General features: G+C 40.9%; 2 protein-coding genes across 4 annotated transcripts in view; both read right to left on the reverse strand.

The window, feature by feature from the left end:
- slc25a21 (solute carrier family 25 member 21) overlaps positions 1–25,984 on the reverse strand; it is a 106,751-nt gene that overhangs the window by 75,547 nt on the left and 5,220 nt on the right. The window contains exons 1-2 of one of the 3 annotated variants that reach the window (XM_032500883.1): positions 23,873–24,009; positions 23,686–23,765 (exon numbers count right to left, since the gene is read on the reverse strand). The exons of the other annotated variants lie outside the window; for them this stretch is intronic. The gene's annotated coding sequence lies outside the window, so the exon portion shown is untranslated. Of the gene's footprint in view, positions 1–23,685; positions 23,766–23,872; positions 24,010–25,984 lie in introns of those variants that run through there. 3 annotated transcript variants of the gene reach the window in all.
- Positions 17,458–25,984, reverse strand: part of plekhh1 (pleckstrin homology domain containing, family H (with MyTH4 domain) member 1) — a 51,663-nt gene continuing 43,136 nt past the window's right edge. The window contains exon 31 of the transcript XR_004327002.1: positions 17,458–17,468. The gene's annotated coding sequence lies outside the window, so the exon portion shown is untranslated. The remainder of the gene's footprint in view (positions 17,469–25,984) is intronic.

Below are 25,984 nucleotides of genomic sequence, written 5' to 3' on the forward strand. Positions count from 1 at the left end.
AAAATACCAATACCCTGAAGTCACGTTGAGCTATTTCCAGTGTGGCTAAAAATGCATTTGCCAAGTCTGCAAGGCAACAGTTCAGCCATTTAAAACAAATGTCAGATTTTGGTGTCAGTTTATTAAAATTAAAGAGCAGGAGCATCTTTCAATATGCCTCATTTTGCTCTGATATATGGCAATCTAACAGAGAGGAATAGAAGAGCCATATCCCCACTGACAGCAGCCTCAGTAAAACCACAATGCATTGCAGCCAAAAGAGACACAGACTTGTCTTCTTAACAAGCTAAGAAAACACAGACTCCCTGACCTGACAATGTTGGCATCATTACACACAGAAATCTTTCTCTAAGTAAAGCCGTACTTTCATTAAGTGGGCTGGACTTTTATGGTTTGTTCTTAATGATGGGGTAACTTCAACTGAAAATATTATAAACATCTAACTCATAGCTGAATGCATGTTTAGGCACGCTCTCCGAGTTGTCAAAAGGAAATTGTAGGTAAATGGATAACTTTAAAAAAGGACCATACAGGTGTGCTGTTGCATATTTTGCATGACAATTATTTTTTCAAGTACGGTGTGAAAACTTGCTTGATATAGGGAGTCCAGCAGTGGACATCATGTTTAAGTTTATTTTTGACACTAAGCTAAGATGCTTAGCTAAAATGGATTACCATTTAAGGCAATCTATCTGCAAGATGAATTTTAGACATAAACGTCCATCAATCCATCCATCCATCCATCCATCCATCCATCTTCATCCGCTTATCCGGTATCGGGTCGTGGGGGCAGCAGCTCCAGCAGGGGTCCCCAAACTTCCCTTTACCGAGCCACATTAATCAGCTCCGACTGGGGGATCCCGAGGCGTTCCCAGGCCAGGTTGGAGATATAATCCCTCCACCTAGTCCTGGGTCTTCCCCGAGGCCTCCTCCCAGCTGGACGTGCCTGGACCACCTCCCCAGGGAGGCCCCCAGGAGGCATCCTTACCAGACACCCAAACCACCTCAAATGGCTCCTTTTGACACTTCTCACCCTTTCTGTAAGGGAGACGCCGGCCCCCCTCCTGAGGAAACCCATGTCAGCCACTTGTACCCTGGATCTCGTTCTTTCGGTAGGAAAGAGGGGTAGGAGTGAACACTGACCGGTAGATCGAGAGCTTTGCCTTCTGGCTCAGCTCTCTTTTTGTCACAACAGTGCGATAATGTAATACCGCACCTGCTGTTCCGATTCTCCGACCAATCTCCCATACACCTTTATTTTATTATTATTTAATTTTTTTGATTTAGCAGGTCAGGTGAACTGGAAACACCACATTAAATTTGTTGGTATGGCTACACTCTGTGTACTTATCCAATACGTTGAGTTGCAGGTCTCTTCCCCAGTGCATACTGGCCCCTAAACTGCATAAGGAGTACAGAAGTGTTTTGCAGTGTTGAAACATGCACGAACACTAACAGTCTGCATTCATAAAGACATAATGATTAAGAATAATAGAATGTGGTAGATGAAAGAAAAAACCTAAGTTAACACTTTAAATGCATTGGACAAAGTGACACTGGTTTGAGAATGTGGGATTTTCATTTTTTTACTTTAAATTTTACAGTATATTTCAATAATACCCGATTTCCAGACCAGACCCCTGCAGGTACTCAGAGGTTAACTCAAGCTGAACTAGGCCATAAGTGGGGGGGACCAAATCCTTGTCAAGCCGGTGTGAGGTTGAACATGTGCTTAGTCCACCCTGCTCTGCTCTCTGTTAGCTAAAACTTTACACATTTACTTGTAGAACCTGTACCAATGCCATTTTTGTTTACAGCATTGTTGTACCGCACATGTTCAAGGGTTAATGACTTGCAGATACAGTGTCAGGTTTGTTTCTGGGATAAGGAACTAACAGGGTTGAGGGCGTTAAACACAGGACATGTTTGGAGAGTCAAGTATGTTGTGTTGTCAGACTTGATGCAACATGCCAGGCACTGAGTACAAGGTCCAATGTTGGACGTACACGTGTTCACTTCGCTCTGCTGCAGGAATAATGTACTCTGAAATAATCTCAGTCACCTGTTTGTACAAGGTTAGTTTCATGTAGTATGTGCACTGGTCAAGGCAAGCCCCAATGCATAGCTGGAAAGCTTTACGGCAGGTGAGAAAAAATAAACATGAGACAAAAACAAATTAAGGTTGGCTACACTGAGGGGGAGAAACAACCCAAGTACTGACCTAGGGGGTCTATACACAGGCAGTGGTAAACTTCAGTTAGCAGAGCTGATGAGACTCCGCTATACCAAAGACAATTTGGAATGGCAGTTTACATTGGGGCTGATTTTAAGGTGAAATTGAATTAATATTAAGGGGGGCACAATTTTTACACATCAAGTTCAGTTTTCTCATCATGAAGCGCACCACAGAAAACTGTTGTATGTCTTCTGTGGAGGGAGTGATTCATGTCAGAAAAAAATAACCCTGATAATGTCACTCAGAGACTCGTTACAAATGACAAACTCAGTAGAGGGTTCAAAATTAGCCCCATCTACCAGCCAAATGCTGGTAAAATATGCAGTTGGTTAGTAGCTTTGCTTCAACCACCAGCCAAAAAAAGCTAGCCAAATGGCCAAATGGCTAGTGGATGAACAAGTTCATTTTGAACCTGCCTGCATTCCAAACTGGGTTTCTAGTTTTCTAGTTTGAAAAAGAGGGTTTTCCTATCTCTTCCATTCATCCCATATGATGAAATGAAATCACTGAATCCCCGGAATAACCCTTTGATTCTCGAAACATGAATAGATGTAATAAACGTTCAATCAATTAAATCTGGCTTTCGAATCTGTCTCTTCATTACAATTTAACAATTTGCATGTTTTTAAAGGAGAAAACCATGCGCATTAACTGTCTTGAAGGAATCTAAGATGTTTCATCTAATTACAAAGGAAAGAGCTACATTAATGTTTACCAATTGGGGCAGAATTTTCCTTGAATAGTAGCATTAAGTGAAAGCTGCTGTTTCCCTTCAAAGTGAAACTGTAGTGTAACCAAGTGGAGAGTGAACATTGTCATGGTTTCCAGAGGAAAGCCCATGCAGTGACACTTTCACTAATGGCCATCTTTCGCAGCTGACCATGTCTGTCATGCTGCAGGGGAGGAGATTCAGAGCTGCTAATCTTCCCTGGTCAAGACTTGTTGGGTAAACATTCATTTCATGGCTAGTTGGACTCAGGTTGTGTCTAGTCTAATTGGCCCGAAGGGGGAAAAAAAAGTGACATCTTCCTTCTCCGATTACCGGCTCTCACTCTGTCACCCACAGTTCTTTTACCCAAACCTCTCCATCCAGGGTCCAGCCATTTGTTTCCTGCCCTACACACCCACTACCATGATAAATGGGCCCAAGCTCCATTCAATTACGCCCAAAGTGCGAAGACGCAGGAACAATGGCAACTGGCCTCAGCCGTGCGGTGTAGACCCTCAGCATTCTTCGCAACAATTTAGTCTAATTAGCATCAACTCCTGCCCCATCCATCATACTCCTCAAGAAACATAAACAAACTGTCAGCTCTAGCGTAACAAACAGATCGCCCAGCTACTTAGCACAAATTATTCTTACATGAAACGCAGCTTCTCAGGCAACCTCACCCCCCCCCCCTTCAGGCCATCTGGGGGAATGGAGAGCTATTAAAATTGAAGACATATGTTTCAGTCAAGTTCAACTCTCCAGAGTGCCACGGTGGACACAGTGACAGTTTCCTCTGCTGGCTCGGCTCTGAGGGGTTGGGGCTGCATGACTGACTGAGCGGGGTGTGGTGACCAGGATGACCAGGAGGGTGTGTGAGGTTGTGTATGTACACATGTATGGGCAAGCCTGTCACATTTGTGTGCGTTTACTTTATGTCTATGCACACAGACTTCTATAGGCATTACAAAAACTTCATTTAGGCATTTATTTGCTTTTTAAGGATAACAAGAATGAATTAAAACCATTGCATTTACACACCCAGATGTCGCATCGGGTGAGCATTTTAAGTTCCATAGAAGAAGAGGGGAAAAAGGAAGGATTGATAAAGTGAAACATGAAGGATAAGAAAGTCATACTGATCATGTATACACTTGCCTGTTCAGGCACAATGGACGCAATGTTTTGTTAGTGGCCTCGGCAGACACAAAAAAAGCATTCATCTGCTTTGTGTGCTGTTCGCTGTTCATCTTTTCTCTCCTCGCCCTCATGAATGCATAATTTAAAAGATTGTTCTGAAAATATTAAAATAAGAATGAATGAAAATGAAATGTCTTGTTGTTAAAAATGAACGGGTATAAATTACGGGTAACAATAGATTATGCAGAATTCTTAAGACCCTGTCCATCAAAATAACAGCGGGAAGGAATACATTTTGCTCCAATTTCACTCGGAGTCACTAAAATGCATTTCCATCTGCCCGTCTGTGGAAATGGAATAGTGAAAAGGCTGGAAATCTGTTGGGGAAAAAAAGTTGAAATATTGCAAGAAAAAAAAAAAAAAAAAAAGTATGCTTGTCTGAGTTGTTTTCATCTGTCCTGCATCAATATTGCTGAGCAAGGCTTGAAAAAGGAGAAGTCAGTATCCTTTTAAATGCCAGATACAATACATGCTCAGGATTGGCCTGCTTCCTTCAGCAAGAGCATTCATTACTAAGTAGCTAATAATGGCAATAATTTGAATTGCCTGGAAGTCATTGTAGGCATAGACTACACCACACACACACACACACACACACACACACACACAAACAAAGTTAAACAATAAACACTAAACAAAACAAAACACTTTTTGATCACGTTTCAGGTTTCCTGTTTGATTGGATTTTAAGAGCCTGTCTGACACACCCAGGAAATGTGGTAAGCAAATGTAAAAACATTCTTTCGGGCCTAAAAAGCCCATTCAGGACATGCTGCGGTTGCATTAAAATACAATTTAGCACATTCTTCTCACACTTATTTTGGTGCTTATGATCAGTTATGAGGCCTTTGTGATAAACACCTGTAAATAAATAGGCAAATTAATTCAGATTTAAAAAAAAAGGCTTGTCAGAATGAAAAAGGGCCTAAAAAAACCCACAGCACTGTGGATTGGTGGAAATTGGACTATGTTATACAGCAAACTCGTTTTAGAGTGACCATGTGCTGTGCTCCACCAACTCTCCACTTCCCCTCCACACTGACCATGCTTAATTTGTCAATTTTCCATTTCCTTTTGGATGTTCTGCAGAGTGTGAAATGCTTTGCTAATTATCTAGGAAGTTTGGAAGGCGAGGCTTGTTGTTTTTAGAGCGCTGATGGCAAGCCTCACTCATCCCAGCGAACAAGGAACTGTGCAAACTCACAATGACAACTAAACCAGACCTCCTCCTGCCTCTCTGTTCACAGCTAAAAACGTTCAACAAAATAACAGAATCGAGATAAACGAAACGTCAGCACCAGCGCTCATTTTTCTTTCCTCCCTTCAATGTACTTATTCAACATTAAACATGCCACAGTGTGGGGGGGGGGGGGAGTTTCAAACCAAAACCAAAGGAGTTGAGAGAGGCTTTGACGGGCAGATTGCAGAGGAGTTGGATGCCTGAGCCAAGGTGAGAGTGGAGGGTTATTCTAATCAAGCTAATTCCCTCCAAACCTCAACATGATGTCATCCAGTGTTTGCTCATTAGAGATTCTTGTCCGGAAGCCAAGACTAATTCTCATTCAGTCGTGAATGTTTCTACTTCTCACAGGACAAATTTAAAGATCTACACTACATTCAAATATGGAAGGGGGGGGGGATTGGCTTCACTAGAATGACTAATAAATGGATTACATTTGTCATACAGTCAGCTCAATGTGCCTCAGATGAAATGGCGCTTGATTCACCTACATGCAAAAACACCCATATCCACTCTCGCTTTCCCACAGAGCTCAATTTTGCAAACAGGGGTTTGGATACACAGCTTTCTGCCCGGTTTCTTTCCTGATGGGCATCGCTCACAAGCCGTTAGGCTTCTGAACTGCTCTCTGGCCTGAACTGTCAGTTCTGTGACTCAGCTAACAGCGTGATCCTCAGATCGAATGCACAATTGGATCCGAAGGAGAGACGGATAGTGCCAGAGCTCTTGTGCTTTCTCTTTCTGTCCTCTGTTGCCTCTCCCAATCGTTTTTTTTATTTTTGTTTTTTTTTAATCCTTTCTCTTCCACTTGTCTTTTGTATTCACTTTGAACACAGTCTGTCTGCACTCTTTGTAGCAAGGCAGGCACAGCATTGAAGGGCAAACAAGGTAGACCCTGTACTTACACACTTTAAACCCAGCCACCATATAGGCGTGTGCACTCCCACAATCCAAACTAGAGCTTATTGAGTAGTCTGTCAACGACTATCGATTTATCGGTTGTCAAACAATCAACAGTCCAAAACCCAAACTTCACTTTACTATCATGGGAGGATTAGAAAACCAGTGAATATTCACATTTTAGAAGCTGAAACCAAAAGTACAGTGATCTTGTAATTAAGTAATGGAATAATCATTTCAACTCTAATCCCAACCATGACTACAGCAGTTTTCTTAACTACTAGGTTGTTACTATAGTCATTTGCCTAATCTCCTTTCAGGTTACCTTTGAAGTATAGAGCCAGTTCAAGTACAACTCAGTGTGGCATTTAACATTTATAACAACCATGAGACTAGGGCTGCAAGATTCAAAGACTAAGTCATATTGTGATTTACAATACTGTGATTGCAATGTATCATGAGTCTAAATGCTTGGTGATCAAGGAAAATGCACAAAATACTAACACTCTGAAATGTGTATTTCTCAATTTAAACAAAGTTTAAACGAGAATAAAAAAAGAAATGCATAAACAAAAAATGTGCAATACTTTAAATAAATTACCAAAGAACCACAAAAAGCAATCTTTACAAAAAAGACTATCACAGCGCTGCGGAGGAGGGTCTGGCTATTCCACACAGCCTTCCAAGTCATTACATCATTTCTGGAGATTATTTATCAAAAAATCTCATTGTGTAAATAGCATTTTGTCAAAGCACCAATAGTCAACCGTACAATATCGTCGCAATATCGACATCGAGGTATTTGGTCAAGAATATTGTGATATTTGATTTTCTCTATATTGCCCAGCCCTAGCTCAAAAGTTGTTTTAGTCGTGCAACAGAACACTCAGATTGGACAGCTGGTCTCGCTGGCTGTCTGGATTTACCCTGCAGAGATCTGAGGAGCAGTTAACCATAGTCCTCATCAACAGGAGTTTAAAATGTCAACAGAAAGAAAGCCCAAGGTAACGGATATCCGGCCTAAATCCGACCCTGCAGAATTTCCATCTGCAACGGAGCAATCCCGGAAAGTGTAACATCATGGATGTAGACTAACGTAGAATCACCACAGAAGAAGTATGAATCACATTAGGGAAAGAGAAAAGCGAGAGGAAAAAGAGACTGCAAAGATGAGGAGTTAACAGTGAACACTAAAAACACCAAGCTTCTTAAGACACGGGGTGGGGGCGGGGGGGTTCATTCACCGTTAATACTGTCGGTAAAGTGAAGGGTGTTACAATGTGGAGATTGCAGTGCACAGCACACCTTGTTCACTAAAATCGCACAATTTTGAGTGAAATTGCGATTGCGATAACGTTAATCGTGCCACCCTAAGACTACAGCTAGTGTTGGGCTAGGTTCTACACCAGTGTAAGTACTTTGTTTCTTTAGGCTCTGTGGTGACAGGAATTATAACAAATTACCTTTGTACATTAAAATAATAAGTAACAACCATCATTTTTTTTAAAAAAGGTCAAAGTCTGGCTCAAGGCTTCAACTAACAAATAGTTTCATTATTAATTAACCAATCTGTTAATTGATTATTTGGTCTAGAAAACCTTAAAACTGTGAAAAGTACCCATCACAAGTTCCATTGAGCCCAAGATGACATCTCCAAATACCTTGTTTTATCCTCCTAAAAGTCCAAACAATATTCAGTTTACTATGATGTAAAACAAAAAGTAGCAAATTCTCCCGTTGGAGAAGCTGGAACAAGGTGTTTGGTATCTTTGCTTAAAAAATGACCTAAATGAGTGGAGTAATTATCAAAATAGCAGCAAATTAATTTTCTGTTGATTGAATAATTGTTGCAGCTTTATTAAGGATAATTTAAAACTAGGAAGTGAAATAATTTAAATAATTTGTATACAAGTTTTGTGTAGTTATTAATAATAATAATTAATTAATAAAACAATTCAAGTTTGACTTGGACTGACTTCTACTGATGAGGTATTCTTTGTGCAGGTTTGTCGGTGGTGTGATGTCTCCTTGTTCCTTTATTACGTTAACACGAACACTTTTGTAGTTGTTCTCCTCCTAAATGTCAACTAACCTAAGATTTGTCCTTTCTTTCTGGATTTGGCAGCTGCGTACTGTATCTCCGTCTCTAAAAGATGTCGAAAGTAGTTCAAATGGTAGTGACCATGGTAGGGAAATAGCCTCGATTGTTTAAAGATTGCATATTAAAACAGGATTACAGTACAGGTAATGATTTGCCGAAATAAAATCAAGCCACATGAACCACATTTGCTTTTCACATTAGGTTGCAGTTTTGTTGTATACTGCCAGCTTATTACAAAGTGCCATAAGCTGGCAGCATTATGTGGGTTGTGCATGTTTATAGGTCCACACAAACATTTTCAAGCCGCCTTAAAGAGATGGCAGAAAAATAACATTTGGGGCCTCAACCACCAACAAACTCCCTCTTCCCTGATCCACTATATTGCTTACAGTGTGATGAAGCTGACTAAAGGATTTCATGCAAACAAGCATGTCTAACCGACTCCAGTAAATCACTCCCTCTACTGACGGTGGCGGGAGAGCTGCTGCGTTTCAGGTGCTGTTCATCTGGCAGAGGTTTCAGAGGCCTGCCTCCGGAGAAGGAAAACAAACCCTGATCTGCTTCCCCAGTAACGGCTCACCGCGAGCCAGCCAGCGGCCTCCAGGAGGCTGTCCAGCCGCTCCGGCCCCTCGGACCAGGATGTTTGGGTTGGAAAATGACTTTCCTACTCCCTCAGCCCCTTTCTCTAATTGCCCCAGGGTAATTACCTTGTCTCCTTCCCACTTAAGAAAAACCAAGAGCTGTAGTGTTATGGTATCAAGTAGAAAGTAAAGTTTGCTAAAATTAGCATGACTAATATTTATATAAATCATGATTACAGTTAGAATAATAAATATATTAAATCAGAAAGTGTAGGTGATGTGAATATCAATGAACTTTCAAATAAAGTGTACCGACATCTTGTGGTCTAATAACTGATGATCTTACATTCTCTTGTTTATCCTGCAGCTTACGAAATGACTGAAGAAATACAATTAAATAATCCTACAGCAAGTTTTTTACTAACAAAACATTTCCTCAAGTAATCACAATAAAAACAACATCTGCAAAACTGCAAAGGCCTGGGTATGATCACTCAAGACGTCTCCTTCATGGCAAAAAGAAAACATACCATCAATTAAAAGTCAATTCTGAATATGATGGGGGGGGGGGGCATAATCTCAGAGGCCTGAGTGTCGTTCTGCTTTCCCCCGGCTGGGGACTGATAGATTGTTGCAGAGTGCAGATTGTCCCCAGGGTGCCATAGTTCAGGCTGCAACGGTCCAAGTACCATTATGAAACACACCCGAGAGTACCGCAATTCAGAAAAGACCAGAACACCAATGGAGCTCTCAGAAGATTCTTCTTGTGCGGTATAGGCAAATAGGGAGGAAAATGTTTGACTGATAACTCCCCTCTAACCGTTACATGCTACGTGCAAACTTGGAAAACACAAATTCAGGCCAAAAAAAAAAAAAAGATCACCTGCTCTGAGACATAGGCACCAGACTAGAGGGAGATGTGTGCCATGCTTTGAAAAGAGACATGCTCTGCTCCAGTTATTGTTGGATTCACATGCTCTTGTTGAAGACGTTAACATCAATGCCTCACTATGGAAACAGCTGGCCGCCTGTGTGTTCCTCCAAAGCTTCTGGGGGGAATCTTCGAATTGAGAAAGCATCTGTCAGAGCTTCTGATTACAGAGCAGCCCAGCTGAGAGCTCGCCCTGTCAGAACGCTGATAACTTAACCCTCCTCCGTCCGTTTCCCGGCCACCACTCTCCCCCCTGTACCTGCTCCAAACGCAGCAGAGCTGCTGAGCCGGCGCCCTGTGTGGTCTCCGTTCTACTGAACGCATCCCAGTGTGAATGCTTGTTTTAAAAACGCACAGCCGGGTTGTGACACAGGCCATAGAAAATACAGCCGGTGTCCTATCTGAGTCATCCCTTGGATCTCAAAGTGGAATGAAAAAGATTCTCAAGGATCCGTGTGCTGAATGAAAGCTTGGAGGAATTTCAGAATAAATACGCATTTTGTACTGGTAATATTAACATTTCCAATGATACCTGCAGCAAACTAAACACAGATGTGAGGGGATTATCTCATATTTTGAGAGCTGTATGTCTCGGTTAGGTGAAATCATTTGTGCATACATGTGAAAGGATCAGCAAAGTTATCCATCTTTATATTACCTTAAAAGCCATGAACTTCTCTAAGCTTAACCGCTAAAAGTGCCGCTGGGAACAGTACAAACTCTTAACTCAATACATTACTGAGGTGGATTAAAAAGCACAATACAGCTCTCTTCTGCCCTCTAGTCACTCCGTCAGAATCATTATATTCACAAAATATTTGGACCAGATTCTCCTCTTAAGGCAAAACACTTTAATCCTCATTAAATAGCTGTGCAGCAAATTAATGCCAAACCAGATAAATTAAGAACAGATTGCATCCTTCTCATGACTGCAGCCTTACAAACAGATGAACATTAACACACTAACACACTGCTCTTTTCTACAACCTGACAGCTTCTTCCACATTTCCACATCTCCATCTCTCCATCCCTTCATCTCATTTCAAACAAACAAAAAAGAGAACCGGTGCAATACCCCTCACTGTTCTTTATAAGCTCTTTCCAGACTGTGATATTTGTGTCTGCTTTGATTTCACTGCAGGACTCTTTGATTTCAAAATGATAAAACAAATTCCTAACATGACCTTTCAGTTTTGTTTCTCATTATCAAATTTTTCCTCGTCGTCTGCCAGCATCCTACTCTTAAGTATGTCATCCTCCAACCACTCTAGATCAGAAATAATACAAAGTGTCTATAAATTTGAACTTCCCTAATTAAAGCCTTGCCCCGGGACATGCTCTACCATGGCCACCAGGCACGGGATATTTCTTCTCAAACGACACAAATTGGCCCATGAGCACAACAAATTACATTATGATTACCGCACTGGCCCAAATGCTGTTCATCTTGATAGAGTTAACCCAAAGTGGGCAGGCCTGTCTCCTAACTACAGAGCTAAAAAGGGGAGAAAGAATTACAGTTTTTGGCGAGGGCTTACTGTAAAAACCTGTGTTATAAATTTCCAGCTCATCCAGAGAATCACAGGGTAGACACACACAATACACACATCCGTACACGCACACACACAGAAAAAGCCATGTAATTCCGGGTTTTTTAGGTTGTCCGGTTTTGTTTTTGTTTTTTTTGACAGTACTTATTATGTTTATTTATATTTCAGCGCTACAGGAGGAGCACGGAGGGTTTGTAATTACTGTATCTGAACTCTTGAATCGTGTATCATATTCAGTTGAAATAACACGAGGTTTGCATTGGCCATGACTTTCTTGTGAAGAAATCCTGAAACAAAACAAAAGCTATTAAACAAGAGATCAAAAACTGGCGAGCCTGAAAGATCAGCATTATGAAGGCATCCAGCGGTTACTTCTGCCACAGTGCAGCAGGCCCACATGTCTGACCTACTACCAACTGTGGCTACGAGCTAGAGGGCACGAGGTTAAATGCCCAATTCGAGACTTTTCAACACACATGTCAGTGTTCATGAGGAACAAGGTGGTGGAGGATAAACAGAGGGAACGTTGCTGCTCTTGAGCGGCTTCAAGTTCATTTTTGCCATTGCCGTTTGCAATCCATACAGTATTTACTGTAAACTCTGAATGCAACAATGTCCCATCAAAGATCTACTAAAAAGCCACTGTGGGAATAATAAGTCTGCAGGGATGACAGACAGTAGCTCTACAGAGGAAGAGCTGGGACTTAATTAGGAGGTTCAAGAGCCGGGCTCAAAAATATACACTGAAAACATAATCCAGACGCATGCAGAGCACACACACACGCTTAAAATATATCCATTTCCTTGGATGCATGTACACGCATGTCTCGCAAATACACTCAATTATAACCAATTTCCCGGCATAAATTTCTCACTTGGATGCACACACGCAAAACAAACAAACACGTACACTTGACCATTTCATGGCATGAAAACATAGCTGAGGCACGCACATGCAGCCATTTTCTTTAGCACGAATACATGACCTAGATGCACGCACGCATGCATGCATGCACTTGCAGGGTCACTCTCTCTTTGCTCCTTGACTACTTAGTCTAAGTGCTCAATTAAGCATAGCTTGATAGGTTGTTTAGCAGATTTCCTTCCCAGTTTTATTATTGTTGCCATGTGTTGTGCTATGTATGTATGCCGTCACATTTCACTTTGACTGCCATGGAATTTCTGAGTGATTTCAGTGCTTACTTTACATCTGTCCTCTTTCCTGTTTACCATGCTTTTTTGTGCTGAAAATATCCCCCTGCACACATAATGACTTGTACTACTGTAATGCTGACTGGTTAAAATGTCATGTGACGAAAGGTGTAGAAGAACTTTGTGATCTTCTTATTTGCAGCATGAAATTATGCAATAATGTGATGAAATACTCTCTAAAAGTCAGCTCCACTGTGTTTCCTGCAGCGCAGCGTCCTGGTTTTAATAATTGGTACCTCTAAATAGGAGGCAATGATCCAGAAAAAGCCTCCCATGTTGAGCAATCATAATTATCTGACTGAATCCACTTTTACCATAACAGTATTATTATTATTACTTACACGTATGATAAATGTCCTGTGAGTGCTGCCATGCGTGACAACAATATTCACTATAGACTGTAGGTTCTTAGCTCTGACTGGCTAAGACAACTGAAAATTACTGGTAAAATGACAATTACTTAAATACATTAAAAGATCTATTAAGTCACCCTTAAATCAGTTATAATTAACTTATTGGAGTGCCCACAAATAATACTTCTGAAACAAGTTAACCATTAATTAACTTGCATTGCATGTTGGTCCTTTTTGCTTTACTGGTTATCTGTAAGTGTGATTAGGCCAATACGTGATCATTGGGACCCTGGACTGTTGACATTATACCTTACATCGTATGTGATGACTTAATGGGTGACATCACTGCACCAACGCATTACACATATCACATTCACATATGTTTAACACCTATAAAAGTGATTTTCCACAATTAGTAGTTCATATTTTTTATGTAAATCCACATGACATAAGGATTGGGCAACGAGTGTTTATAGCTACTGTTTGCTTGGTGGAAAAATAATATTCAACTATAACTAGGCCCAATTATTATCAGTTAAAATCAAAGATTTATTGAACATTTGTAAGCCTATTAGCATTTTCATGACATTAGCTCTAATTATGGATGCAATAATGAGGTATTAACCTATATGTTATGCAGTAAGGCAATCATGTATTTAATGATGCAGTAGTGCGTCACCTAAAACCCAATAACCCACTGGCCTCGCTCCCTGACTAACAGCTGATTCAGAAGTCACTGCAGTAGTGCATGCGACCTCTCTTGGCTTGCAGCTGTAGTTTGGCCGTGCCCACGCAGAGCTCGAGCAAAGAGTACAACCTTACTGTCGCGTGTCGTGTCTTGGCTGGACTCTTTTCTCACACGGGCCTCCTCTGTAGTAACCACAGAGGAGTCCCCCTCCCAAGCAATTGGCCTCCTCCGGTCCCCCAGCCTCCCGCCAGTGAACCGTTATTATAAATCATGTCATTAAGATAACGTCGTGAGCGTGACTGTGGCTCATACATCACAGGCCCTCCCTGAACTGGGACACGTTTTTATTTCTGCCAGACTTTCAGAGCATCAACATATCCAATTATAGGCTACAAAGTACCTGCATTAAAAGAGGTCATCGTCTTAGAAACAGCATTACTAGAACACAAACTATTTTGTTTTGGCCTAACATTTTGCAACGTTTTTAAAATCGCTTTAAAAGCCACACGGTAGTTGTGACAGTTTCTACATTCTACTTTTATTTTAGCTATACAAATGTACATTCAGAGACCTTTCCGGCTACAATGCCTCACTGTGTATGTGAGGATCCAATTCTGTGTGTTTGTTCCAACATTTGACGGAGACAGATCTCCGTCCAAGGCAGATGTAGTTTCTGTGAAAATTGATAGCGCTTGTCAAATAAGGATGATTCACACATGCAGCCTAAAGCCTGCACGAAGCCTCACCTGTAGACACAGCTGAAACTGACAGTCAAATGAGATTCTCATGCATGTTTTTATTTTTGCAGCTGGCATTACATAGGATAAAAGTTGGATTTAATAGATAAATTATGCCATCATATGCAGACTTGATGTCTGCAGTAAAAGCTTCTTTCTTTCTTTTTTTTATAAATAAACAAATAGTTTTTTTTGAGTAACTGCTATATTTTGGGGAATTTAAGACAGGGACATAACAGATCCTACTGCTGATTTAACAGGCAGCCATTAGGGACCTCTTGTTTGCAGGAAGTCAGCCAAATGGCACACGACCACCTGCACCCAAAGCATTAGCTGAGGAACATCTGTCCCTGACAAAGATAATACTCCCCTGGGATTGGTTCTAATGTGTGTTTAGCGCCAGAGGTGGAAAAAGTAAGATTTCTTTACTCAAGTAAAAGTGTCAATACCACAGTAAAAGTTCTGCATTCAAAATTCCACTTAAGTCCAAAAGTACTAGCATGAAAATGTACTTTAAGTATTAAAAGTACTCATTATGCAAAATGGCTCATTTCAGAATAATGTAGATTTTATTATTGTATTACATAATTGATGCATTAATGTGTACGTCACTAATGTTGCAGCTGGTGAGCTGATTTTAGCTACTTTATAAACTGCTGGGTAGTTTAATCTATAATAATATGTCAATGTATTAGTTGATTATATTTTGTTTTAATAATCTAAATCTGCAAAGTAACTAAAACTTTTATATCAACGTAGAAGAGTGAAACAATACTATTCCCCTCTGAAATGTAGTTGAGTAAAAGTATAGCCAAAAATGTAACTACTCAAGTAAAGTACAAGTACCTTATTAAGTACAGTACATTTGATGAAATACTTATTTCAGCTAGGTTCTTAATCATTTTATTATCACACATGATTACAATATCTTAACTCCTACCACAGAAATTGGACAAAAGCATTCATTATTTTATCATTTTTGCCAGTTAACCTTTTAGGTCTAAACAATCTATTCTGGGATGCCAGAGATTTGCAGTACATTAATTAGACTAACATTAGAGCCAATGCCTGTTTGCCTTCAACTAATTTATTAAGACATCGTGATCATTCACATTTGCCCAAGACGATAGTTAGTTGACAGAGATAATAAATCTTTTTATGTTTGCTTTAGGATGTTGGCGTGTTGTAATTTCTCCACATGAAATGAAGGGTTACTTTCATTATTACCTGTACAGCCTGCGGCATGCAATCTATTCATGAAGACACATCAGGAAAAATTCACTCACATTAATGTCTGAGGTTACGTCTATTAAGAAATTAGTAAGAAATCAGTAAGGAAACTTCAAATAATAGACGCAGTTTTCTCTCATCTTTACACGTTTGTCAGAAATGCTGCCTTGATGGTAAATCCCAGCCTTGTTCTGAAACCGACACGTATTTAGAGCAGCAACGGGAACAAAAGACAGATGTGTCCGGTTAAGTAGCCGTCCTTCAGCACTATCATGGCTCATTTTAACCAAGCCATCCACAACCCCCATGCATAGACATCTGTCTGTCAAGGATGGAACAGAAAAAATGGAAATGGGTGCTATTTAATGCAAGCCAAAGCACACATTAATTATGAATGATGTGAGCCTCCACATGCTCTCCCAGACAGGGGGGGGGGGGATGAGGATGGGAGGCTGAGGGAGCTTATTTAGAGGAACAGGCCAAGAAGCACCCCATCCAGAATCAACATTACTTCAAACATGAGGTCATCTAAACATCTGTCTACAACATGTCCACCGGGAGTTCAATCAAAGCCCCGCTGAAACATGTACAATTGTTTCTGGAAATAAATATTAGGCCTAATTCGGCTGTGATTGGTGCAGCCACTCGGGAATCGCTCATTGCTAAGTGCAGTCTCTTTGTATGGGACTGGCGCGCGCGCACACACACACCACACACACACACACACAACACCACACACACACACACCACACACACACACACACACACACACACACACACACACACACACACACACACACACCACACAAACACACACACACACACCACACACACACACACACACACACACACACACACACAACACACACACTTGATTCCTCTTCTCATTTCTTCCTCTACTACATTTACGCAAAGTGGCTTTATTTGTTCTTTCCAGACTGATTTCAGGTTCACTGTTTAAAACCAATTAAATCAGGAGAGCTGCGGTGCAGTTTGAAGGAGGTTCTGACAGTGGTGGGGGGGAGCTGCAGTAATTACAAACGGGCCGTCTGTCTCATGTCGTCACAGTCCATTTGCTGGAGACGGATCGATTTACTCATGGAGTTTAAAGAAGGCATCTACCAAGGAAATAACAAAGGACTTAGAGAAAACATTACAGCAATGAGCATGTAACTAGATAGATTTTCGGTTCTAAAAAAAATTTGGTTCACTGTGTATTTAATCATGATGACATTTTTCTGCTTTACTTCTTTCTTTTAATTGACTTTTTTCAGATAAGAGAACATAGATTTTATGCAGTATTTTTTTTTTTGATACCTGTAAGCTGCCTTCTCTGCAGAGTACATATGGATTACTCCTGTTTCCCTGTATCCAAAAGTTATATCTGAAACCAAACTACAAAAAAGTTGGAACATCCATTTATTATGAAAAGAGATATAGTATGCAACTACTACCACCTTGTGGACAACATTGACAATCAACATTAAGGGTTTAAATTAAAAGAGCTTTATTACCCATGTACACATCTGCACTGCAGAATAAAATATTACTGCGCTCGCTTTGTTAATGCCTGTGCACAACTATCTGGAATTTAAACTTATTAGAAATACACTGTTAATAACTCCAACAAAACATACTAGGGCTGCAACTACCAGTTATGTTCACCATTATTTTCTGCCGACTATTTTCTCAGTTAAATCGATTAATTGTTTGGGCTATAAAATGTCCAAAAGATAATGAAAAATGGCCATGGCTATATCCTGAAGCCTGGACATCTAATCGTAGGGGTTAAATCTTCATCTAAACTCCTCACACTGTCTCAGTTTGATTAAAGTGCTAAAACTAGCAAATATTTGACAATATTTATGAATGCAAATGCAAAGCCTCGATTATCAAAAAAGTTAATTGATTAATGGACTAGGCCTAATCGTTCCAGCTCTCAAACATACGCACGACAAATGCATACTAATATCACAAAAATAGGATACTGTATTCCACCAGGCACTAAACAAAGTTCAAAATAACTGGTGACAGCTTGCATCTAATAATGCCAAAACTGTGCACCTCATAATGCCACTTTCTCCCCTTTATTCACATGTAATTTAAAAAGGACCAGCATACACATAAATAGCACCAGTCTGTTCCCATCCTCGTTAGCAGGGAATCAGGAGGGAAAGAATCTCTGGAGGGGTGGGTGAAGAGAAGGTAGCACTGAAGTCATTCTGCTCGGGGTTAAAACCTCTGTCCCATCATGACAGACCAGAGCCCCTTGGCCCCCCGTTGAAAGCTCAGGACAGCAGGTTGTCAGACCCAGGGGGCTTGTGAGATGTAAACATGGAAGGGCAAGCAGCACTGCCAGAGTAGTAGTTCCTTCTTAAATAAACCATTGTAATTGAGCAAATTAATGGAGTAAATGAGGTTAAAATTGAACTGTCTGGAACAGTAAAGAGTGGCAAAGTAGCGACTAAGCACTGGGTGTGATTCAACTATATACTGGCTGTACACAGATTTATAAGTCGACAATGCCAATATTAGTTCAGGAGTTAATCACTTATTGAATTAATATACTGTGGGAGCTCTACAAACCTCCTTCAGTCACCACAGGAACTGCAACAACAGTGACATGACATCTGAAACAACCGTTCAACACCTTAACAGCAGATACAACACAGGCCCGTTTTCACAACAGACACAAGTTGGCAAACCAAACAGAGTGCTGTGATCTAATAGACATGGAGTAGACGAGGGTCAGTAGTCAATGCTTTGGGCTTTCCGACTGAAGATCTATTGGTGTGGAGGAAAGAGAACATAGTGTAGGCCACAATATACTCATCTCACCGGTGATTTTAAAAGATATATTGATACTTAATGCCCATTCAGCGGTTTGTATGGTGAAATCTAAACATTTCAAATTAAACTACATCACCAAAAAAAACATAATGAAAAAGAACCACATCCATACGCAAGCATTCGAGTAGATATTGAAAATATATATATTTCTAGCATTTTAAAGTAAAGTTTTACACTGCATTATTGTAATTTCTGAATATAACCAATATATCAGCAATAGATCCCGCACAAGAAAGCTTTGCTAAAAGGACACTGGATTTAGTGAGTGAGCACAGCAACAACACCAGGAATAAAACATCAGGAAAGAGTTTTGTGGTCCTTAGTGTTTGCAGCTGGCGGCTTGTTCGGCTAGAGAAAAAAAAAAAAAAAACTTTTACACCATAATTATACAGTCTACACTGATAATCCCTTCACAGTCTTGCTTATTTGACAACTTTGTATTGTTCACAGGTAGGCAAGATAAAAGGAACATACATTTCCTTCATGGAACGTGTAATGCTCGACTGCAAAACGGCCCCTACACAGAGCAGTAGCAGCAGCTAGGTCACTGGGCGAACATGCTGAGTCACCTAGTAACAAGTTAGTGGGTAAAAGAAGAACTCATTGAAATATTAAAACTACATATTAGAAGACATCCAGTTCATGGTCACAAAAGAAGTAGCCTGTGTGTTATAATTAAAACAAACTTGATTTTGTAGATTTCAAAACATTTAGGCAAAGGCTTTTACTAGGGGCGTACGATTCAGAAAAGGCCACGATTCAATTCCGATTCTTATGGTTATGGTTAATGTCTTTTTATGTCTTTTTGATAGCCAAAGGGTTCTTATTGTTATTATTAGTATCTTTATACTGCATTCTTGCTATAACGGATGCTGGAAATTTTAATTTCCTTGCGGGAGTCATCCAAAAAGGATTAATAAAGAGAAGTCTAAGTCTTTTAGGCTCACGATTCAATATCCATATGATTCAAAAAGAATTAAAAACATATTCACAGTTTGTAAATGTAGTTACTTTGCCCATGACTGGTTGTTTGTGTGTGTATGTATGTATGTCTCCGTATTATTCATGTAGAATTGTTTGTCATTTGTTATTTGAAAATCCTGTTATGATGTACATGTACACTACCGTTCAAAAGTTTGGGGTCACCCAAACAATTTTGTGTTTTCCTGAAAAGTCACACTTATTCACCACCATACGTTGTGAAATGAATAGAAAATAGAGTCAAGACATTGACAAGGTTAGAAATAATGATTTGTATTTGAAATAAGATTTTTTTTACATCAAACTTTGCTTTCGTCAAAGAATCCTCCATTTGCAGCAATTCCAGCATTGCAGACCTTTGGCATTCTAGCTGTTAATTTGTTGAGGTAATCTGGAGAAATTGCACCCCACGCTTCCAGAAGCAGCTCCCACAAGTTGGATTGGTTGGATGGGCACTTCTTGCGTACCATACGGTCAAGCTGCTCCCACAACAGCTCAATGGGGTTCAGATCTGGTGACTGCGCTGGCCACTCCATTACCGATAGAATACCAGCTGCCTGCTTCTGCTCTAAATAGTTCTTGCACAATTTGGAGGTGTGTTTAGGGTCATTGTCCTGTTGTAGGATGAAATTGGCTCCAATCGAGCGCTGTCCACTGGGTATGGCATGGCGTTGCAAAATGGAGTGATAGCCTTCCTTATTCAGAATCCCTTTTACCCTGTACAAATCTCCCACCTTACCAGCACCAAAGCAACCCCAGACCATCATATTACCTCCACCATGCTTAACAGATGGCGTCAGGCATTCTTCCAGCATCTTTTCATTTGTTCTGCGTCTCACAAACGTTCTTCTTTGTGATCCAAACACCTCAAACTTGGATTCATCCGTCCACAACACTTTTTTCCAGTCTTCCTCTGTCCAATGTCTGTGTTCTTTTGCCCATCTTAATCTTTTTCTTTTATTGGGCAGTCTCAGATATGGCTTTTTCTTTGCCACTCTGCCCTGAAGCCCAGAATCCCGCAGCCGCCTCTTCACTGTAGATGTTGACACTGGTGTTTTGCGGGTACTATTTAATGAAGATGCCAGTTGGGGACCTGTGAGGCGTCTGTTTCTCAAACTAGAGACTCTAATGTACTTATCTTCTTGCTCAGTTGTGCAACGCGACCTCCCACTTCTTTTTCTACTCTGGTTAGAGCCTGTTTGTGCTGTCCTCTGAAGGGGAGTAGTACACACCGTTGTAGGAAAATCTTCAATTTCTTTGCAATGTCTCGCATGGAATAGCCTTCATTTCTAAGGACAAGAATAGACTGTCGAGTTTCAGATGAAAGTTCTCTTTTTTCTGGCCATTTTGAGCGTTTAATTGACCCCACAAATGTGATGCTCCAGAAACTCAATCTGCTCAAAGGAAGGTCAGTTTTGTAGCTTCTGTAACGACCTAAACTGTTTTCAGATGTGTGAACATGATTGCACAAGGTTTTTTCTAATCATCAATTAGCCTTCTGAGCCAATGAGCAAACACATTGTACCATTAGAACACTGGAGTTGATAGTTGCTGGAAATGGGCCTCTATACACCTATGTAGATATTGCACCAAAAACCAGACATTTGCAGCTAGAATAGTCATTACCACATTAGCAATGTATAGAGTGTATTTCTTCAAAGTTACGACTAGTTTAAAGTTATCTTCATTGAAAAGTACAGTGCTTTTCCTTCAAAAATAGGACACATCAATGTGACCCCAAACTTTTGAACGGTAGTGTATGTCATGTGTGATGTCTGTAAGCTACTGGGACCTTGAATTTCCCCTTGGGGATCAATAAAGCATCTATCTATCTATCTATCTATCTATCTATCTATCTGTCATTTGATTGCAGTAGACATACAATAAAAATAAAAAATTTAAATCAAATTTAAAAAATATGAAGATTTTTGGAATTAAATGGATCGATTTTGAAATCGGTAGAGCTTGAATCTTGAATAGATTTTTTGGCACAGCACTAGCTTTTACTGTGTGCAACCACATCATGTGAATGTATCACATTCATTTCACAAATACACACACAACCACAATCCTGGACCACTGGTCACTGAGCTGCACATGCAGAGCAACGGAGAACTCAAACTACATGTTTACAGTAAAAAGATTCCTCAGTCGCTATCAATATCCCTGAAAAGGCCTAAGTCAGCAACACCTGAACAGCCTGTAACCACTGCAGACAGTACTAGGTTTTTGGAAGTACAATACACCTCTTACTGAGACTTATTTTGGCACAACCTTGCTCAATGATTTTAGGAATGTAAAATGATTAACTGCTGGCCTAGACTTTGGTTTTGCCTTTATATAAGGTGCATGCCAAAATAGACAAAAGAGAATTCACTATGTTTTCATGCAATCATCTACCTCCTCCTGTTGCCATTTTATGAAACTGATAACTATGTAAATATAAGCCTTACAAGAGAGAGCAAATGGCATAATGCAACAGATTGATTTAATATGCAAGTCTTTCCAAATTACAATTCAGACCATGACTACTATATTCTGCAGGCAATTCACCTTCATGTTCCAACTCCTTCCACATATTTAGTGTTTCACAATAATGGTCTGAGTATGTATTGTTTGACAAACAATTTAAAAAAGAATTGGCTCAACTATCTAGTAATTATTGTGGCACAATTACTGTCCAATGGGTGTGATTATTTGTGATTATTATTACACATTCAGCACTGGAAGCAAAACTTGATATTCCCAAAACTTCCACAAGTTTCATTGAGAAAGCCTACACTGTAATTTAAGTTATACTAAACTTGTGGCGAAAACTTCTGGTGGCTTTCCTCCTCCACCGCAACTCTAATCGAGGCAACATTGTCAGGATGGCCTTCTCCACCAGCTGTCTCGCTGTTTTGACTTTTCCCCTCTGCTTCAGGAAATACAAGTTGGCAACGTGTCTGCAGTGTTACGCAATTTTTAATTCGATACAGACTGTGAAGCTGAATGGATGAGTTTTTTGTGAAAGTTAAACATTTAAGCAAAGCAAACAAGCAAGCATTAGGATTGATTTCTGATCACTTCCTGGCTGATGTGTGCATATATGCTGTGTATGTATGTATGTATGTGTGTGTGTATGTACACACACACAGCCCAAACACACACACACACACACACACACACAAAACAGAGAGTATGTATCCAATTTAATTTATACTCTGTTATTACACACAGGCTGAAATACAGACACATGCTAAGGTCCTATACATGCATTTATGGAGAGATGTCAGAAGGAGTGGGCTGCGACTGCGATTTTCCTGCAGTAGAGGTTTAATGTTGTGCTAACTTTACCTCCTTCATATCTGTTGGGTACTTTTTGTACAGCAATGCATCATATTCTATAAAATTCTAAAAAAAACACCCTGCTTTCAGTTTTGTGACCATGCTTTTTTTCAGCTGATCCAAGAAGGTTTTTTAACAGTTTATTTTGCTTAAGAAGTAAGATGATTTTTAACAAAATCAACTCTGGCGATAGCCTAGGCCTTCATGGTTTTCACTGGACTGGAAGGGGATGAAAGTTGTAATCTGAAAAGCAACTAAAGCTGCCAGACTAATGTAGTTGTGTAACGTACAGTACAATATTTGTCTCTGAGATATAATGGCGTGATAAGTTGCATAAAATGGAACTAAAGTGAAGTACCTCGAATTTGTACTTAAATGGTCAACAATACCATACTGAGTAAATGTGGGCTGCTTCATTCCACCACTCACTCATAAAAAATAAAGTTACAAGAAAGAAACCTACAAGTCACTGGATAATTGTACGCATGCGCAAACTGGATTTCTGCCCTGTGGCACTTCCTAGTTTCTTTATTCAGCCTGTCCCCTACCATGCTTCCCGTAGGTCCTCAGTGTGTGAACTACTTGGTGACACATGTTTAATCTTTGAACTAGACGCTCCTGAACCGTCGCCAGTAGGCTGGAAGAAACCAGAATGAATCGGACGTTGATCCTCTACGCATGTGCGATTAAAACCAGAAACACCCGCTCTCGTGGGAAAGGTAAAGGAGGCGGACGTCACTTTATTTCAGTTAATCACCGTTGCTATGCTACATACGTTTAGCAGCGTGCAAGATTGGGAAACGGTTGCGTAATATGAATCAGTCATAACGGTAGAAATGAAAAAGAAATGTGTATTTACCTGCGGATCCACCGGCTATGATCTGATGAGAAGCTTCCGTAGCATGCTCCGGGGCTTTTTGGTTGTCATTGTCAATGTTCCTAGAAAAAAACCCAAAGTTTTATATTTCCTTGTAACATTAGTTTACAGCCTAAGTTTCTAGCCCGTCTCTCAGGCTCTGTAAAGTTTCGTTCAGCGGCCGCCCTACCCGTGGTTCTCGCTGTGGAGGGAGGCGTCTCGGTTGTGTCTCGGTTGTGTCTTGTCCTGCAGATCTCAGGGAAGTTGTTCTGCTTCAGCAGCTGCAGTCCCCGCCGGAGGGGGATAGCTCTCCGAGTGCTCTCTCAGGCTAGGCTAGGCTAGGCTAGGCTAGGCTAAAAATATGGAATCAATTACCAGCACTATAAAAAACTGCTGCTCCTATTGCTTCACCGCCTTTTTGAGTCATAGAAATAAAATGGTTTGAGAAAAAAAAAAAAAAAACTGACCCCTCTCAAGTGATCATATAAGGCAAACAAACACATAACGAGCTCAAAAGTCATTTTATTTTCATAGATATCCATAGTAGTGTCTTTTTAGACGGTTTCATGCCAACCCGCAGGTATAAATAGAAGATAGTGTTTTTGATCCCCAAAAAAAAGGGAAATTTCCCGGTAAAAGCGCCAAAAATCAGTCACAAAACAAAAAAAGTTAAGAAATACTTGGAAAAATTCCCTACAAAAATATACTGAAATAAAAAATCGAAAAAAGTAAAAAAAACAAAAAATTGAATAGACAGGTGGGGGGGAACAAAAGTAAAAGCTTAAATAATAGCTAAAATGAAAATTTTTTTAAAAAAACCAAGTCCAGGGTTTCATTGGCAGTAGGGTTTCCCAAAGTCTCATTACCCCCAGTGTACGTGTTAAAAAGTGAGGTTGGGAAGAAATGATTTTTGCGGTCCGTGCGGCCCCTCGAAGCTGTCGGAGCCTTTAGGAAGCGTCCTCGTGGACCCGTGTGGGGGGGAGGGGGGCGGGTACCTGATAGATAACATTTGTTCACGACCTCCTCTCCACCACAGCTCAAATTTCCCCGTTTGCAGCCCATACGGAGCCACCTTTCCCCCTCATTTTTTTGTTGTTTTATCGTGGGCCCCAGGCTGCCCCAGCAAAGCAGGGAAAAAAGGCGCGGCACAAAAACTGGGGAGAAGATCCCAACATCCCCGGCACCCTTAAAGGTTTATTCCCCCGGAATAGAGCTCTCATCCCCTTTTGTAAAAAGCAGGGGTGTTGATTTTCCAGTTTAGTGTGCGATTTACCCCAGGTATCTGTACTCCCCCACCCTGTCCAGTCACTTCCCGGAGCAAGGGGTGGGAGCCCTTCCCTTTCCCCCGAAGTCATCACCAAACCCCTTTGGGCTATTAGTTCAGCAGCAGGCAGTTTTCCAGACCACCCCAAAGTCCCCCCACCCGGCTTGTACCTCCCTCCCGCCACCCTTAAACCCCCAAAAACGCAAGTCATCAGAAAAAATTTTGTAGGGACAGGGGCCCGAGGTATGAAAGTTGAGGTGTATAAGGGAAACCCCGGAAAGGGGGACAGCCAAATCCCCCCGGGGGCCCCGACCATCACCACCCCAAAACAGAACAGGTCCAGGCGGACGAAAATGGGTTTTTGTTCCCGGTAGTCAAAACCCGGAGAAAAATGGGAAAAGCCCCCCATCACCCCCACTTTCCCCCAAAAGCATGGGGATGGTGTTGAAGCCGGAGAAACCCAAAAGTGATTTCACGTGCCCCCCCCGCCATGGGAAAAAGAGTCGCTGCAGAATAGATGACAGCGTCGGGCCACTCCAAAAGGCTGTAGAAAAATGAAGGGCCAAGAAACCCCCTGCGGGGGGGGGCCTCAGGTAGGCCAAAACCCCCTCCAGCACCTTCTCACATGGAAATTGAAGCCTGGGCGGTAGCCTTTAAAGGGCCGAGGATAAATTTTTGGGGACCGGGACAAGGGAGGGCGTTTAAAGCGCGAACATTTAAGCAAAGCAAACAAGCAAGCATTAGGATTGATTTCTGATCACTTCCTGGCTGATGTGTGCATATATGCTGTGTATGTATGTATGTATGTGTGTGTGTATGTACACACACACACACCACACACACACACAACACACACACACACACAAACAGAGAGTATGTATCCAATTTAATTTATACTCTGTTATTACACACAGGCCTGAAATACAGACACATGCTAAGGTCCTATACATGCATTTATGGAGAGATGTCAGAAGGAGTGGGCTGCGACTGCTGAACAGGCACCCTGAGTGGTTGAGGGGGGTTTGGTGCCTTGCTCAA

The sequence above is a fragment of the Etheostoma spectabile genome, chromosome 20 (assembly GCF_008692095.1).
Source record: "Etheostoma spectabile isolate EspeVRDwgs_2016 chromosome 20, UIUC_Espe_1.0, whole genome shotgun sequence".
NCBI classification, from domain to species: domain Eukaryota; kingdom Metazoa; phylum Chordata; class Actinopteri; order Perciformes; family Percidae; genus Etheostoma; species Etheostoma spectabile.